Genomic DNA, 16,610 nt, shown 5'->3' with positions numbered 1-16,610 from the left:
TTCAGCAAGTCTGGGGTGAGGCCTCAGATCCAGCATTTTTTTTTTAAGGTGTATTTATTTATTTGAGAGAGAGAGCGTGCACATGCAAGCAGGGGGAGGGGTAGAGGGAGAGAATCTTCAAGCAGACTCCCTGCTTAGCAAGAGCCCAACGTAGGTCTCGATGTCACGACCTGAGCCAAAAGCAAGAGTCAGGTGCTCAACTGACTGAGCCACCCAAGTGCCCCTCCAGCAGTTCTCTTTATCTTTTTCTTTTTTAAAGATTTTATTTATTTATTCATGAGAGACACGGAGAGAGAGGCAGAGACACAGGAAGAGGGAGAAGCAGGCTCCCTGAGGGGAGCCCAATGGAAGACTCGATCCCAGGATCCTGGGATCAGGCCCTGAGCCAAAGGCAGATGCTCAATCACTGAGCCATCCAGGGGCTCCTCCAGCATTTCTAACTAACTCATAGGTGATGATGCCCTGCTGCTGCTCCCTCGACTGCACTTTGAATATTAAGTGGATGATCTGTTCACAAAGTAGTGTTTCACATCCCTAGGTAAGTTTTAGGAGACCCTATATTGATTGATCTTCTGTCGCAAATCAGGGATTTTGCAGAAAGTTCTGTCTGGGGGGGGGAGGGGGGGCGGAGATGGAACTAAATGACCACCCTAGAACCTTCCAAATATAAGTAATGACTTATCTTCCAAAACCTGATAAAAACTAAACCGATGATGAAGGATAAAAGAGTTAACAAAGATGTGCCTAGCTTTGACCTTACTCACTGCTCACTTTTTAATGACTCCTCATCAGACAGACCCAGAGCACGATGAGCCCAGACCTGACTGAAGTTCAGAGCTTTGCCTAATGACAACTGAACCGAAACAGCTGTAATTCAGTCAGTAGTTAATGTGACTGAGGCTTTTCTCATCACCTTCTTTCCAACATCCATCCTCAGACACAAGAAACTCCAGGAGTAGATGCAGAGAAGTTAAAAGGCATAGACAGGACATCTAGAATCATTACAGACTCTCTCCTCCAGAGACACATGGAAACGGAGTTAAATTTCAGGTAGAAGCAATCATTTCACTTCATTCCCTGATGAATAAAAACAGAAGCAGGGCAGCCCTGGTGGCTCAGTGGTTTATTTATTTTTTTTTTAAAGATTTTATTTATTTATTCATGATAGTTACACAGAGAGAGACAGAGAGGCAGAGACACAGGCAGAGGGAGAAGCAGGCTCCATGCAGGGAGCCCGACGTGGGATTCGATCCCGGGTCTCCAGGATCGCGCCCCGGGCCAAAGGCAGGCGCCAAACCGCTGCGCCACCCAGGGATCCCTGGCTCAGTGGTTTAGCGCCGCCTTCAGTCCAGGGTGTGATCCTGGGGGCCCAGGATGGAGTCCCACATGGGGTTCCCTGAATGGGGCCTGCTTCTTCCTCTGCCTGTGTCTCTCATGAATAAATAAATAAATTCTTTAAAAGAAAAAAAAAAAACCAGAAACAAAATCTCCTCGTTCCTGAAACTTAAGGAATGGGAGTTTCTAGACAGCTGCTTTTTCTAGGGGGACAAAAATCAACTCTTCAGAATTACCTATTTTTTTTATTCTAACGATTCATAGCCACTTAGAACTGCTCCGCACGTTTGAATTACAGATCGTTACTTCTCTTTACTTTTCGATTAATTTCTCAAATTCTTACACTGCCCACTACCAGGATGAGGCCGCCAGGCTCTGAGAGCTTGCGCTCAGCTCCATCCGCAGAGACCACGGAGTCACATCAGATTAGAAGCGCCATTACCCCTCTCTGCCACATGGTGGCACTGTCGGAGACGGGTTCCACCCAGCGAGCAAGTCCAGGGCTGCAAAGAGCTTTTCCTGGTCTAGACCCCATAAAGATTTCCATGGTTCCCTGAGAAAGGACCTCTCCATCGCCCCGTGCTAGGCTCAGCCACACAGTTGCAGCTCTTTGCTCCTTGCTCTCTCTCCTCACATCCACCCACTTCCCGGAGTGCTGGCGGGCGCCCAGGGATGCTGTTAGGGACGGGTTCCAGCATCCACCACCTCGCAGATTCAGAATCCTTTCCTTTCCTTTCCTCCCCAAAGAGGGATGTACAGTTAGCATTTAAGTTCTCACAAGACAAAAGGTCTTATTACACCCCCTCTCTCTTGCACAATCTGCACTAACCTTTCTTAGGAAATCTAAGCCTCCTGCTATTCACTTCCCTGACTTCTTAGACAAGATATACCGTATTCATGTCTCAAGGTCACCATTATGAACGTCATGGTTTGGTTTTTCTTGGGTTAGTGTTGCTTGTCTTTTAGGTAAGTGTACTAGTGCGTTTCAGAGTAGGAAAATTAGAGGGGGAGCCTGGGAGGCTCAGTCGATTTAGGCATCTGCCTTTGGCTCAGGTCATGATCTCAGGGGTCCTGGGATCGATCTTTCCATCCAGCTCTCTGCTCAATGGAAGTTTGCTCCTCCCTCTCACTCTCCCTCTGTGCTCTCTCTCAAATAAATACATGGAATATTTAAAAACTAGAATAGGAAAATTAAAGGTTTAGAGAGCTTCATTTGACTTATATCACAGAGCTAGTATCTGGGAGAAACTTACTTCAAATATGTCTCTGTCCCAAAGCAATGTTCTTTCTCACCACGTCGCCTCCCTGCCTCCCTGCCCAGGGCTCTCTGACACTGGTCGTCATGCTTCTCCAACCTTACTCTCTTAATTTTTCTTGACATACATATTTTTATGCTCCAGCCCTGTTTACTACATTTTCTCCAGAAGTGAGCTATACTTCCCCATCTCCATGCCTTCTTTGCAGCATCTAGAATAGTATCTTATACTTAGTAAGCATTTAGTAAATACATGTGGAATGGAATTTCACTGCCAAAAGCATCCCAAAATTTTTAGTAAAATTCTCCCTCCAACCTAAGCTTGGTCCCATTTCGTGTCAATTCCCAGGAAGTTTCGCTACAAAAATGGAAATACAAAACAGGAAGTAAAGGATGATACCGAGGGCATTTTTTATAGGTTGCACAAGTTCCAAAAGGTCTGAGGACTAGGGAACTTCTGCTGACACACACATTCAGGGAGCTCACAGCATAAGAGAAAGGCATCCATCCCTGCAACTGAGAAGAACAAATGAGCAACCGGGGAAGGTGAGAATAGGGATATCATTGCATAGAGCTGGTCACACTCTCTTCCCTTGGGTACCATGATGCCATGCTCAATTTGCTCTCCTGATATCTCACTGATCCCAGTCCCCCAGACTCAATCTCCTAGTGCTGGAGCCCAAGGACTTAGTCTCACATCTTCTATTATTCTCTTTATACATCTTCTCCATTGGAAGGTGATTTTGCCACCTGAGCAATTCACAATCCACCGGAACTGACTAATGGGAGGCATAGACAGGGGATGGCCAATGTCGTTCCGCCATCATCACATATTTCCAGCTTCTGACATTGGCAATGACTTGCAGACTGTGAGTGACAAACAGTGGTGAGTGGATAGAACCAGAACTTTGCATTTAGGTGCCTCCCGGGACATGTGATAATTTGCAAGACTGGTAGATAAAATCAAGTACATGTTTGCTCGAGAGGCATAAAAAACCTCCCTGAACCAATGTCTCTCTTTATGCTTTTCTTGATGGTAATCAGAAAACTGTGCAAATAGCCTGAGACCTCATAAGGCAAGTCACTGACTGCTTACACTGTTTTGTCCTTTGGGGCCCTTTTGAAGATGGAAGAGAATAAAAAATGCAACAGCCCTCAATGCTCATTTATTGCACCACTGCTAATTTGAGCCCTGCCACTCAAAACACATAGAATGCTGATTGCTGTGTATTCTTCTACTGTGGAAGAAGTAGCTCTCTGGAAAAAAGCCTGGCAAGTTCTCCCTAAGATACATAAATCCTGGTGTGTATGCACGTATGAGTGTGCATGTATGTGTGTGTGTGTGTGTGAGGGTATTTGTGCCAGTATGAGTGTGTGGGAATGTGTGTATACATGATATCTATAAAGTTCTCTCCATGCCCAGTTCATCCCCTGACACTTTGATGGCATTCAAATGCATTCTCCAGGAGCAGCTACTAAACCAACTAGCCTTCTACACAACGTACTCAAAAAGCTTCCAATACATGGGTTGGTGAGGACCCTTCTCAACTTTTTAGGTCTGTGCCTGAATTTTCTTGCCATCGTGAGATTTTTAACAATGCTATTGAATAGAAGACAAAGATTAAAGAAAGAAATTTACATATGGAAACATATTAAAGTCATTTTAGAAACTATCTTTAAAACCTGAATCCCATCAAGAAAGTCTTTTTTCTTTAAATCTTCATAGGAAAGTATGAGTCTCACAGAGCATAAACTTTTCCTCTTAGAATGCAACTTCGGTTACTTCAGGACCTCTACTGTCTGGAAAAATTGCTCTATCATGTTCTGGATCTGAAGGACCTAAAGGAGCCAGGTTTAGAGTGAAGGAATCTAAACCACATTATCATGGCCAATGGCTCCATAAACATTTTTAATTACACACCCCACGAATAAAACATATTTGAGCACTCATCCATATTTATGTATATTTATTTTGGTTAATTATGTATATATTTACTATGATAAGACTATCATATTTACTATATAAGAAAATGGAGATATGAATTAGTCTCCAAAATAATCAGAGAATGAATTAAAATAAGCATCGTTGTTTTTTAAATTATTTTATTTATTAGTGACACAAAAAACCTTTCTGACCCTCCTAGAAATCTAATAGTAGTATTGCTAGTGACAGCCATGACTGAGCACATTTCATTGTGAACTTTTGGGTTGTATTCCTGTGTATTCCTTTTAAGCTCAGTTTGGTGTCTTTCTAGTCTTAATGCCTTCACACTGTCATTAACTCATACCTTAAGGCATAATACATAATGATGGAGGCCCACAGCTAATGAAGACTGGATGTGAATCTGTATGAGTCTGCTCCAGCTGCCATAATAAAGTACCACAGACTGGGTGCCTTCAACCACAGGCATTTATTTTCTCACAGTTTTGGAGGCTAGAAGTCCAAGATCCATGTGGGTGTTGGAAAGGTCGATTCCTCCTCAGGGCTGTGAGGGAAGAATCTGTTCTAGATCTCTCTTCTTGGCTGGTAAATGGCCATCTTCTCCCCGAGTCTTCACGTCGCCTTCCCCCTATACATATTTCTATGTCCAAATTTCCTCTTTTTATAAGCACACCAGTCATATTGAATAGGGCCCACCCCCAGTGACCTCATTTTAACTTAATTACCTCTGTAAAGATCCTATCTCCAAATAAGGTTACATTCTGAGGTATTAGGAGTTAGGATTTCAACATATGAACTGGGACATAGAAAGATGCTGAGGGACACAACTCAGCCCATATCAGAATCTGTATTTCAAATAGTTTTGTTCACAATTTTGAAGTTATGGGTCAGCTTCATGTCAGAAGGGAACAGCTGTCATTGGCCTTGAATTATTACCTAATTCTACCTTTATTACAAGGTTTCACAACATAAATCTTTTAAGATCCTTGTTCCCTTAATCAAGCTCACAGAAACTGCAAAACATCACAAGATTCTGGGGAAAAAAAAAAAAAACTAATGAAGGGTACCCATGCAATGTGACCTCACGCCACCCTCACCATCCAACATCCAGACCAGTTAAAGTCACTATTAATTTCTTTATTGCCTAGAGCAGAACTCCCATTGATTCTTTTTACTATGTTAAATAAATCCCTGGGTCCTTAATATCTTCTCTGCTGTGCCAATGCATTGTCCTCTAGGTACAATCACTCTCCAGGGGGAGACCTCTGAACTAGGCCACACTTTGGAGGAACAACCCACACATTTTCAAACTCAGACTGACAAAGTTATTGGTAAGAGGGGCCTGTAGGTACAAAGTAGGCTGAAAATCATGTTTCAGTCAGAAGGGACCACAGGATTTATGACTCTTACTTGTTTTTCTCATCGTCTCAGATATACAGGTACTCCAGGTCCCTGGCAGTGGACTGAGAGTAACACAGCAGCACCGCGCCAGCTCTGTGCATGATGCTGTTCCATCCACACGGTGAGAAACAGTTGTTGAAAATGTCATGCAGAAGATATCAACACTGCCTGAGTCACGGTCTGATTGAATTTGTAGAATGATGTAGTAGGAACTGTGTCCACCACGAAAGTCACGAGGCAATAGTGACAAGAGTTGGGCATGAAAGATGCCAAATATTCTGTCCAATTCAATGATTCAAACAGACAGGTGAACAAACTTGGTGCTGCAGGCATCGACCTCAGTGGAGGGAAGGGCAATGGTGCCTGATTCCTGCAGAGCTGCAGGAGTGAAAATCTATTGTTTATGGAGAATGTGGCTGAGGATTTCTAGCAGCGGGGGCCTGAGTGGGCCATCAAAAGAGCTACAAGGTAGAGGCCAAATAATATATTCAGAGGAAATCCACGGCCTGCCAAAGGGAAGGGAGCCCTCTCCAGGAGAGCAAGAGGAAACGCTGTGTCAAGGTGCCCCTGGAGTTCTCAGAGCTGGTCATGCAGCCCGAATGCAAAAACAGCAGGAAAGGCCAATTAAATGGAGATTGTGTTTGATGTTTTTCATCCTCAAAGTACATTCTAAACTAGCACAAGGTAATTACTTTCTACCATTCTGGGTAGCAAGGAAATAGCATGGGTGGGCATTCCAACGGTATCTAATCAGGATACAACAAAAGCAGAACAAGGCTGGAACGTGGGTTCTCTGGGACTAAGTGATGCTGACCTCATCTGGGCCCCACCTCACTGACCTAATTCCCAAGCACACCATGCTGCCTTGTGTTTTTATGATTTTTATTGATAGTCAAAGCATAAGCTTATGTCTCTGCTCTGCAAAACTTGAAACATCTCTCAAGGCACTTCGATTGCTGCCTCTCTTGCATAGCACATATTTCCATGACTATACACATCTTAGTACAGCAGGATTTTTTTTTAATGGCAGCCTCCCTCACTAGACTATGAATTCATTAAGATCAGGAACCATGTCTAATTTTTGTATTTCCAGCACCAGCGCAGACCTTGAAACTTCCTAGGAACTCTAGAAGTGTTTGGGGGACGTAATGCATACCAACCTGGTCTGCTGTTGAAAATGCTTCCAAGTAAAATGTTGTTATACACATGGCCTGTGTATAACACCCCTCACAATAAGCCTGTGGATTCATTACCAATGTTCTCATTTTAAAGATAATAAACGTGTTCTCAAAGGAGATAAGTGGCTTGCCTGAGGTGACAGCACTTTTAACAATAGAAGTAGGACCTCCACCCAGAGTTTCTTTTTTTTTTTTTTTTAATTTTTATTTATTTATGATAGTCACAGAGAGAGAGAGAGAGAGAGAGGCAGAGACACAGTCAGAGGGAGAAGCAGGCTCCATGCACCGGGAGCCTGATGTGGGATTCGATCCCGGGTCTCCAGGATCACGCCCTGGGCCAAAGGCAGGCGCCAAACCGCTGCGCCACCCAGGGATCCCCACCCAGAGTTTCTGATGCAGTTCCCATCCAACAATACAACTTAGTACTGGCCTTAGGTGTAGGCCTAAAATGTCCAGAGCAGGCCCAAATGGTGTTAGGACTCATTCTGAGAGAAATCATGGGTGGGGAAATGAAATCTCATTGAGACTTCTGACTCGCAGAATGGGCATTGCGTTAGTCAGCTGATGACTGCCACTTTCACCTTGAGTTTACTCCAGAAACTGTAAAAAGAATAGGCATGAGCCCCAGCCTGCCCAAAGATCATTCCTACACAGTGGCCTAAGGATTCTGGACAGATCTCCAGGGGTGAGGGTCTTGAGAGACTTCAAGGAGAGAGACTTTGGAGACAGATGGACTGAGATGAGATCCTGGTTCCTCTCTCACTGCCTGTGTGGTGCTGGGCAAACTCCTGAACCCATTAGATCCCAGGGCCCCACCTGTGAAGCCAGGTTGATGCCCTACCTCATAGAGTTTTTTGTGAGAATGAAATGAGGTAAAACTTAGGTGGGAACGCGACCAGTGTTTCTTCACTTGGAACCTTAGGACCTCTGAAGCTCTTCAGATCTTTCCCAAATCCAAAATGCCTATCAGAATGTAATTCTGTGTTTTCATCTTGATGGAAATCTAAAGATAAATATTAATGCAAACATAGCCCATGTCATCCAGATGAATATGAGTTTCCAAAAAAAAAAAAAAAAAAAAGGCTCTGTGCTTGCATTTGCCAAGGACACAGGGTGTTACCACATATTGTGCAAGACTTTTGTAGCAACTTGAAAAGAGTGATGGGAGACTGAGTCACTACATGGCGCAGGAGTGTTGGAAAGCAAAGCATCCAAGCACCTCAGCTGTGGCAGTCAAGTGCTCTGTTTATGTTGCCAATACAGAAACAATAAGCATTCTTTTACTAAAGGATACTTTCTTCCTCAGTGTGGAGAATATACATTCTCAACTGGCCAACATGCTAGCAGTTTAACATGACTTTATTGTCAAAATAGCAAAATAATAATAACGGAAATTACTACAATTTAAATAATGTCTGGCAATGATTAAACAGAAAGTAGTCATAAGTAAAACAGTTATGCCAACATATTTTGATATTAATCCACCCAGCTTTGGCAATTTGAGTTCAACCAATATCTGCTCTTCAAGGTTATTAATTTGAAATTATCAGGCATACTTTTGTCTATATTTAATTTGTAAGGGTTTTTTTTTCTTTTTTTGGTTTTCATGATTGTATAACACACATGTTTGTATATGTGGTTTTATATTCTTACCTCCCTAAGGATTTATATAATAAAAAGTGTTAAGAAGTATTGCTGGAAATCTGCAAGAATGCATTTCCTTTCAAAGGAATCTGTATATGCCCTGATTATTCAAGTCAGACATTGAACCAGACAGCTCTTCCAGGTCTAAAATCTTCTGATCAGAAAGCTAATGACTGCAGGGTGCAGGTGGGCGGGAGAGGAACCGTGGGGGACCTCAGATCATTATAAGACTTTTCTTTATAATTACTATATGACTTTTCTCTCTACTTTCCTACAAGGAGAAAGAAAAGAAGCAGAGACATTCTTGATGATCAAAAATGGAATGCTATCATGCAAATTCAAAGCTATAAAGGGAAGCCTCTCACACTTGGCATGGCTGTATCTCATCACTCCAGAACCAGTAAATAGGGAAAGAGCTAGTAGTTACTGCTTAGTCAAATAAGAACAGTTTTGTCTGTGGAGCATTCATCACAAAACTCCTCTTACTATTTGTGAACGACAGAGTCCACACATCTGAGCATCTTAACGTAGCAACTTTGTTGCAGGAAACCAGCCAAAAAGTGCTTCTAGGTGACCCGTATCAGCTCCTGTTTTCTCTAAGCCTAAACAATCACAAAGGCATTTATTTTAAAAGTTCCAGGGACGATGGGGAGGAAGTGATTTTTTAAACGTGTAGTTTTATTCTGAGGTTGGCATCCTTTGCCTCTGTCAGTGAGCAGCATGTCTTGCTTGCATTGAAACTCCCTGCTTTGGTGATTGTACAACTCCAGAGGGGCCAGAGGTGACAATCATTGTGGGGCAGGGTCTCCACTTCTATAACCATATGCTGTGTTAAAATGTCATCTATTCATGTAACAATGGGTTTCCAAATTGTGGGGTCAGACACAAAATGCCATCAGTGGACACTTAGACACCTAAAGGTATAAGTCACCTGGACGTTCACAGTACCTTGGGCTAGCCGAGTGTCCTGCTGGTACTGATGAAGGCTAGCTGGAAGGCAGGCAGGCAGGGACAAATCCCCCGCCCCCCACCCCACCATAAGAGGAAACCACCCTTAAAAGGATTTTACACCACTTGGAAGGAGCCCTCCACCCTTTCCCACGTGATAGGTAGATGACAAAAACCTGATTGGGTGGCAGGCTCAGGGAGAGTTAATCTAACTAAAACAGCCCTCCAACAAGCCCATGTAAACCCCTAGCTCCAAACACCAAATTGGCAACCCTCTCAGGTCCCCTCCCTCTTTGGGAGCTTGGTACTATTGCTTAGTAACCTTTGCTCTGCTGCCCACCACTCTTCATCTGGTCTACCTCTTCATTCTTTGAAGTGGGCGTGGCCAAGAACCTCAGGCACTGAAGGGGAAGGAAATCCTGTAACAGTACATTACTGCGCACACTCTCTTCCTCCCTTAGGTTATAGCATGAAAGGATCTTCTCAGGGAGTGAGGTAACATGGACCAGATACTTTTGGCATCTAAGCCCCAAACAGTAAATACACAGGATGCCCGCAGATGCTTGGTGGGAGAGCTTGGCCCAGGAACCACCCCAGTGACTCACAACAGCAATCTGTGTCTCTTTCTCAAACACTTGAACTCAAGGTTTAGAATGAGAGTCAGTTGGATTGATTTATCTAGGAGCACGAAGACACACAAAGGTGATAATGTGATGGTGTTTAGTGTTTGAGCAGTTATAAATCAATAGGGTAGGTACAATTAGTGTCCCCACCTTTCAGACAAGAAAATTGAGGCCAAGAGAAGTTAGATGAAGCACCCAAGGTCACACAGATAATGAGCCAGAATGCTAACTCCAGCAGCCTTATTCCAGTTAAGCCACTTGGCTGCAGGCAGAGGCAGAGAGAATCACTGAGTCACGATAACAGTAAGGCACTAGAGGAAGAAACCACGAACTCCTGCAGCTGGGCAAACACTGAGTCCGCATAGGCAGTCACTCCAGATCCTGAATCACAAACCATGCTCCAGCCTACATCCCAGGTCCTGAAATGCCTAGTGGTGCCACAGCAGCTGTTGGGCAGCTTTTCCTGGGTTCCTAGGAAGCCTGCTCTCTTATTTCCGCAAATATCCTTGTGATAAGCCCTTCATTGCTTTGGATATAACCTGGGGACCTCGCCTCTCCAAAGCCTAACACCAAAGTAAATGCGAAACTATTACCTAGTGGTGGTTCTCAAACTATAGTTACATCAGAGCCACCTGGAGGGCTTTTTAAGCCACATTGCTGGACTCTACCCTCTGAGTTACTGATTGCAGGACTGGGATTGGACCCAAGAATTAGCATGTCTAAAAATTCCCTGGTGATGCAGATACTGCAGATCTAGGGACCACACCTTGAGAACCGCTGATCTAGAGCCTCGCTCCCCAAAAATGTGGAGAGCAGCAGAAGCTGCTAGAAAGGAGACTCTCAGCAACCACACAGCCCTACCGCATCAGAATCTGCATTCTAACAAGAACCCAGGTGCTTTCTGTGCTCAGTGAAATTAGACAAGCATTGCTGGAGTTCCCAACGGGCCACATGTCCTCAGAAGTACCCTGCAGCTTTCAAGACACCCTGATACCCAGTCCACACCCAGAGATGCTGATTTCAGTACCTGGCCCCTTCCCCAGAGATGCTAATTTAACAGGTTGCGCTTGGGCCACCCCCCCTCTGGGATTCTAATGAGCAGCCAAGGTTATGAACCATTGATCCAGAGGTGCTGACTTTGGCCAACCCATGGGCATTTTCTCTTGCCCACAACTCATTTACAAAGTATGTACTTCTAGAAGGAAAAAGAGCTCTCGCTATGATAGTTATTAAACTGACAGAAGAGGAGAAAAAGTGGAAATACCTTAATGTCTTAAAATCTGCATCGTGGTTAAGACAGTTACAAACCTCAGATTATTGAGGACTGACGAATAAAATGAGACCAACAAAATAAAATCATTTCTAACCCCAGCAAATGCTACTGCAGCACTGGCCTGGTAATCCAGGAAGAGGAAAACATACTCTTCCCAGACAGTATGTGTTCTCAAGAGGAAGTACTTCATTACTGTCACTTTTCCCTTTAAAGTATTTTTTTTCTCCTCTACCATTTTTGGTTTACGTTTGATTTGGTGAGATGTGCGACTTTTGATAAATTATTCCAATTCTCTGGACCTCAAGGTTTTCAACTGAAAGTTGAGACTGGTCCTTAACTTACAGCGTGTGAACACTGAGTTGGGTTCCATATAACATGCCCAGCGCCCGCCTGGCCATACACTGAAAGCACAAAAAATAGTCTACCTGGAAAACTCCCCAATTAGGACTTCAATGATTAGGTAGCTAATGTTCTATAATACCCTCCTGAGCACCTGCTAATCTCCCTTTAAGGAGAGTGGGTCCAGCTTTCGACGGGAAGCCGCAGATACTGCAGCCAGCAAGGTTAGGGGCTGGTTGGCAGGTGCTGGGAAGCCAAGCACTGAAACCGTGAATCTGAAAGGTTTCCTGCAGCTTCCATAGCTTGTAAGGATGGGCAACAGGCAGTTATCTAAATCTTGCTCTAGTCAGAGAATTCAGGATGTGAACCCACTCAGAAAGGGTGGGGTGCAGCATTTCAAGGATTGCTTTATCACTGGGAGAGAGGAGTGGGTGGTGAGAAGGCGAATACTTGTACAAAATCTCTTGAGGGATCATTTGGAATAGGAAATACAGAGGGGAGAGGGCTTGCAGTGAGAAGTGCAACCCCTCTTCCAGCTGGCCCCCTCCCAGCTTCTCCCTTAGATTCTTTCCGAGCTCTTGGATAGGTGGTATTTAAGAAGGCGTCTCTTCTAAGAGAAGTTTTGTAATGCCTCCGAGGCATTTTCCAACTTGGAGTCCATATACTTTGTATACTGATGAGATACTGCGGGGATCCCTGGGTGGCGCAGTGGTTTGGCGCCTGCCTTTGGCCCCGGGCGCGATCCTGGAGACCCTGAACGAATCCCACGTCGGGCTCCCTGCATGGAGCCTGCTTCTCCCTCTGCCTGTGTCTCTGCCTCTCTCTCTCTCTCTGTGACTATCATGAATAAATAAATAAAATCTTTAAAAAAAAAGAGAGAGAGAGAGATACTGCGGTAAGTAATTCGCTGTGTGCAACTAGTTAATTAAGAGACTGCAGAACCTTGGCCTCAGGCATTAAACAAGTCTAGCCGATACGTTGGAGATTGGCAAATGAGAGGATTGACAGGACACGAGGGGATAATATGTCACTCACTTAGGAATTTGTTTTTCCAAGGGGTAAGATGGACATAGACTGGAGGAAGTCAGATGGGTGGGCTCTTCTCGAGGCCTAATTATTGTCAGGAAAGCAGAGATTTCCAACTCTTAGGTTTCATTCTGTTTTCTCTTCCTATCACCCCAATACCCAGTTCACTGGCATCAAGGAGGGCATCAGATGGAGAGAGAAGCTTGGAAGTGCCACCTGGCAGGGTCACAACTAGCAAAGAGCTCGTGTGACTTTTCAAAAAGTCTCCCTTCCTCAGGCCAGGCACAGCTGTTATCCTTGCTCCCACGTCCAGCTGGGCAGCGGGATCCGAACTGGATTCCAGCCACACTTGCCCTCTGGGAATGAATGCACAGCCTGTGCAACCACAGGCAGCGCCCTGACCTACCACCCCCAGAGCAGATGAATGGAAGACTGGACTTGGAGGGGAAGGCCTCCTGGAGAAGGGACAGATCATCCCTCCCCAGCCTTGAAAGGAAGGAACATTCCCAAACACGAGGTTGTGTCTGCTAATTGCCCAAAGTGCAAGATGCACAGTGGCTTGAATGGGAAGAAGTTTCCTCACACCCAGAAATTCCCCACCAAGAGACACTTGTTTCTCTCCAAGCTAAGAATCACCTGCCAGTGGGGTGGGGTGTGGGGGATGAAAAGAGGAAATATTACCCGAATCTGGAAGAGTGTCATACATGCCCACGTGGAGACTGTGATGTGTGACCCCCATACCGCCGCCCCAGGCCTATGCACTCCCCCAGCCCCTCCCCTCCCTAGCTTTCAATTCCTATGTAACAAGAAAACAGTGGAAGAATATATAAATGTGAAGAGGATCAAAGCAGAAAAAAAGTCTGGAAATTATAGCGAGCCCTCCGTGTCAAACACCGGAGCGGGTCAGTGGTGTCTCTGACCCAGCAGCTTCTGCCACTCCGTGCCATGCTTTCTTCAGAGCGTGTTCCACTGCCTGCCTGCAGAAGAATCACTCGGGGCACAGGTCAAGAATATCTCCCCGCCCTCCTCAATCAGAATTATTGGGAGCCCAGCTGGAAATCTGCAGTTTTTAACAAGATCCCCAGGTGACTTTTCTGTATTCTAAAGTTTGTGAAAGACTAATCTGCTGGACGGTCGCTTATATGGTGAGTATTTATTCATCTAATTTGTCTGCTCATGATTTATTTCACATTTAGGGAGTGGAGAGTGGGTCCCTGATGTCATTTACACGGAGATCTACGAGCCTAACGTAGCATAATACATGGTTCTAGTTGGCTGTGAGCGTAGAACAGCAGCCTAGCTTCGGATGGCTGTAAACGACCATCGGAACCTCTAAGGCATCCAGCAGCCAGATCTGATGCTGCCCAAGGCAGCCGTATCTCAAGCACATGCCTTATCATCTTATGTGTAGCCACAGCCATTTCGTTTCCAACTCCTGAGATGGTGCTGAGAAGGCGCTGTTGTTGCAAAGAAGAGGGAGTTGAAGGGGGAACAAATGAGTTGGCAGTCCGCTTTCTGGCTACTTTCAGACCTCCTTCTGGTGCTCAGAGGGGCTGCATAAAGTCACAAGAGCCTTGGGTCACGCCAGGAAGAACACCTCACAGTAGAGGAGCCAGGGTGGGGGCGCCTGGGGGGCTCAGTCAGTTAAGCATCTGCTTCGGGTTGGGTCATGATCTCAGCAGAGAGCCTGCTTCTTCCTCTTCCTCTGCTGCTCCCCTGCCTTGTGCTCTCTCCCTCTTTCTCTCTCTCAAATAAATAAATGAATAAAAATTTTTAAGAAATAAAAAAAAAGTATCCAGGATGTACTAGCTTCCTATTGCTGCTGTAGTAAATTACTACAAACTTGATTTTCTCCCTCTCTTCCTTTTAACCCCTACTTTTTTTTTCGAAGATAAAGGAAATCAACCGTACGTACAATTGGGAGAAAATTAACCTCCTTGTCATTATTTTCTGAGTTTAATTTCATATATATACTACTTGCCAGTGACAACTCCTCAGGGGCATTGCCTTTTATGCATCTTTGAGAAACCTCCCAAAAGTTTTGCACGCATTTTAGCACCTACTATAAAGAATCTTACAGTGTCATGAACCCACCAAGCATTAAAATGTAAATTGAGGAGAAGAGAAAGTATTTAAAAAATAGCTTCGGGGAGAAACAGGAGGTCATTCTAAGGTTCAGAGTCAAGGGAACTGCTGGAGAATAGGTAATAATGCCACCAGGAGCTGGGGCTGGAGTATACTGGTAGGTAAGAGAAATTAAATGCCTTCTCTGCCAGCTGCAGTTCTGCCTGGAGCGGTTTTTTTGGCTTCCCTAAGTGGAGCAGATTTTAGCATGTGTCTGTATTTCTGTGGTAGGTGCTGGTACAGAATCACTCATGACCTCAAGTCGCTGTCCTCTGCCTCCAGCTCAGAAAAATAATTGCCTACCACTGACTGTTCCTCACTTTTATTTTATGAAGTTATTTTAAATTGTAACAGTAATAACTGTTCCATAGATTGTCCCAAAATTCAAACCACGAAGAAAAGTGTGACAAGTGAGCATCACCTCATCCACCCTGTCCTGTTCCACCTTCTCTCCTCTACCCACTATGTGGTGTGTATCCTTCCTGGCCTTTCTCCATGCACAAGTGCATATCCTTTTTTGTTGTTCTCATTAGTTTGCTTTTGCCCTCCTTATATCCTGGATACCCTGCCCTGTAAGCATATACAGTTCAACCACATTTTTAAATGGCTTCATCATACTCCTTAGGAACAGATGCACTGTAATTTAACTTTTAATGGGTGGATATTTACTTGGTTTCAGGTTTTAATTTTTTTTCTAAGATTTTATTTATTTGAGAGAGAGAGAACGATTGGTGGAGAGGGGCAGAAGGAGAGAGAGAAAAGAGAAGCGGGCTCCCTGCTGAGCAGGGAGCCCGATGTGGGGCTCCATCCCAAGATCCTGGGATCAGGAGCTGAGCTAAAGGCAGATGCTTAACTGACTGAGCTACCCAGGCACCTATATTTTTAATTTTTAAACAGTTCTGGAATAAATGCCATTGTACACATATCCTTGCATATTTACATGGTTATTTCTATAAGGTGAAATTTCTGGGTAAATTTTAATAGGTGCTGCCAGCTTCCATGCCTAATAACAGCAAACTGGAGTCCCATTTTGTCTATACTTCCGAAGACACTGGATATTAAAACATTGATAATCTATCTCTGTCTGATGGCATGAAAATAGTATCTAAAGGTGCTTTTGATTTGCTTTTTACCTGATCAGTTACAAAACTGAGCATCGTCTCATATTTTACCATAACATTTCCTTTACAGGCTATTAGGATCCTGAGGATTCTTTGGAAAATGGCTATGGGCACCAACAGTCAGCACAAGGTTGTCTGGAATTAATCTGGAAAGTAGTAAGCTAAGCTTATGGGAAGGTGGGGCAGTCACCTTCCGATTCCTGTTTAGGCCGCATCCTATCTACCATCAGGCTTCCTCCTCTCTCCATGAACTGACAAAGAGGCTTATGGAGAACACATCGGTCATTCTTATCCTGCAAGCCGTCAAGTTTGGGTAATATCTAAAAACTTCTCTAATACTCACCTTCTGGAAGTAATATGGGCAGTAACCTCAGAAAATCCCCAAAATGGCAGGAAAGAAA

At 44.4% G+C, this 16,610-nt stretch overlaps 1 long non-coding RNA gene across 5 annotated transcripts in view; it reads right to left on the bottom strand.

Annotated features, from left to right (window-relative positions):
* Positions 1-16,610, bottom strand: part of LOC144320376 (uncharacterized) — a 216,634-nt gene that overhangs the window by 151,593 nt on the left and 48,431 nt on the right. The gene's annotated exons all lie outside the window — the stretch shown is intronic.

The sequence above is a fragment of the Canis aureus genome, chromosome 9 (assembly GCF_053574225.1).
Source record: "Canis aureus isolate CA01 chromosome 9, VMU_Caureus_v.1.0, whole genome shotgun sequence".
NCBI lineage: Eukaryota > Metazoa > Chordata > Mammalia > Carnivora > Canidae > Canis > Canis aureus.
Note: the sequence above shows the minus strand (reverse complement) of the source record. Positions and strands in the feature narration are given on the sequence as shown.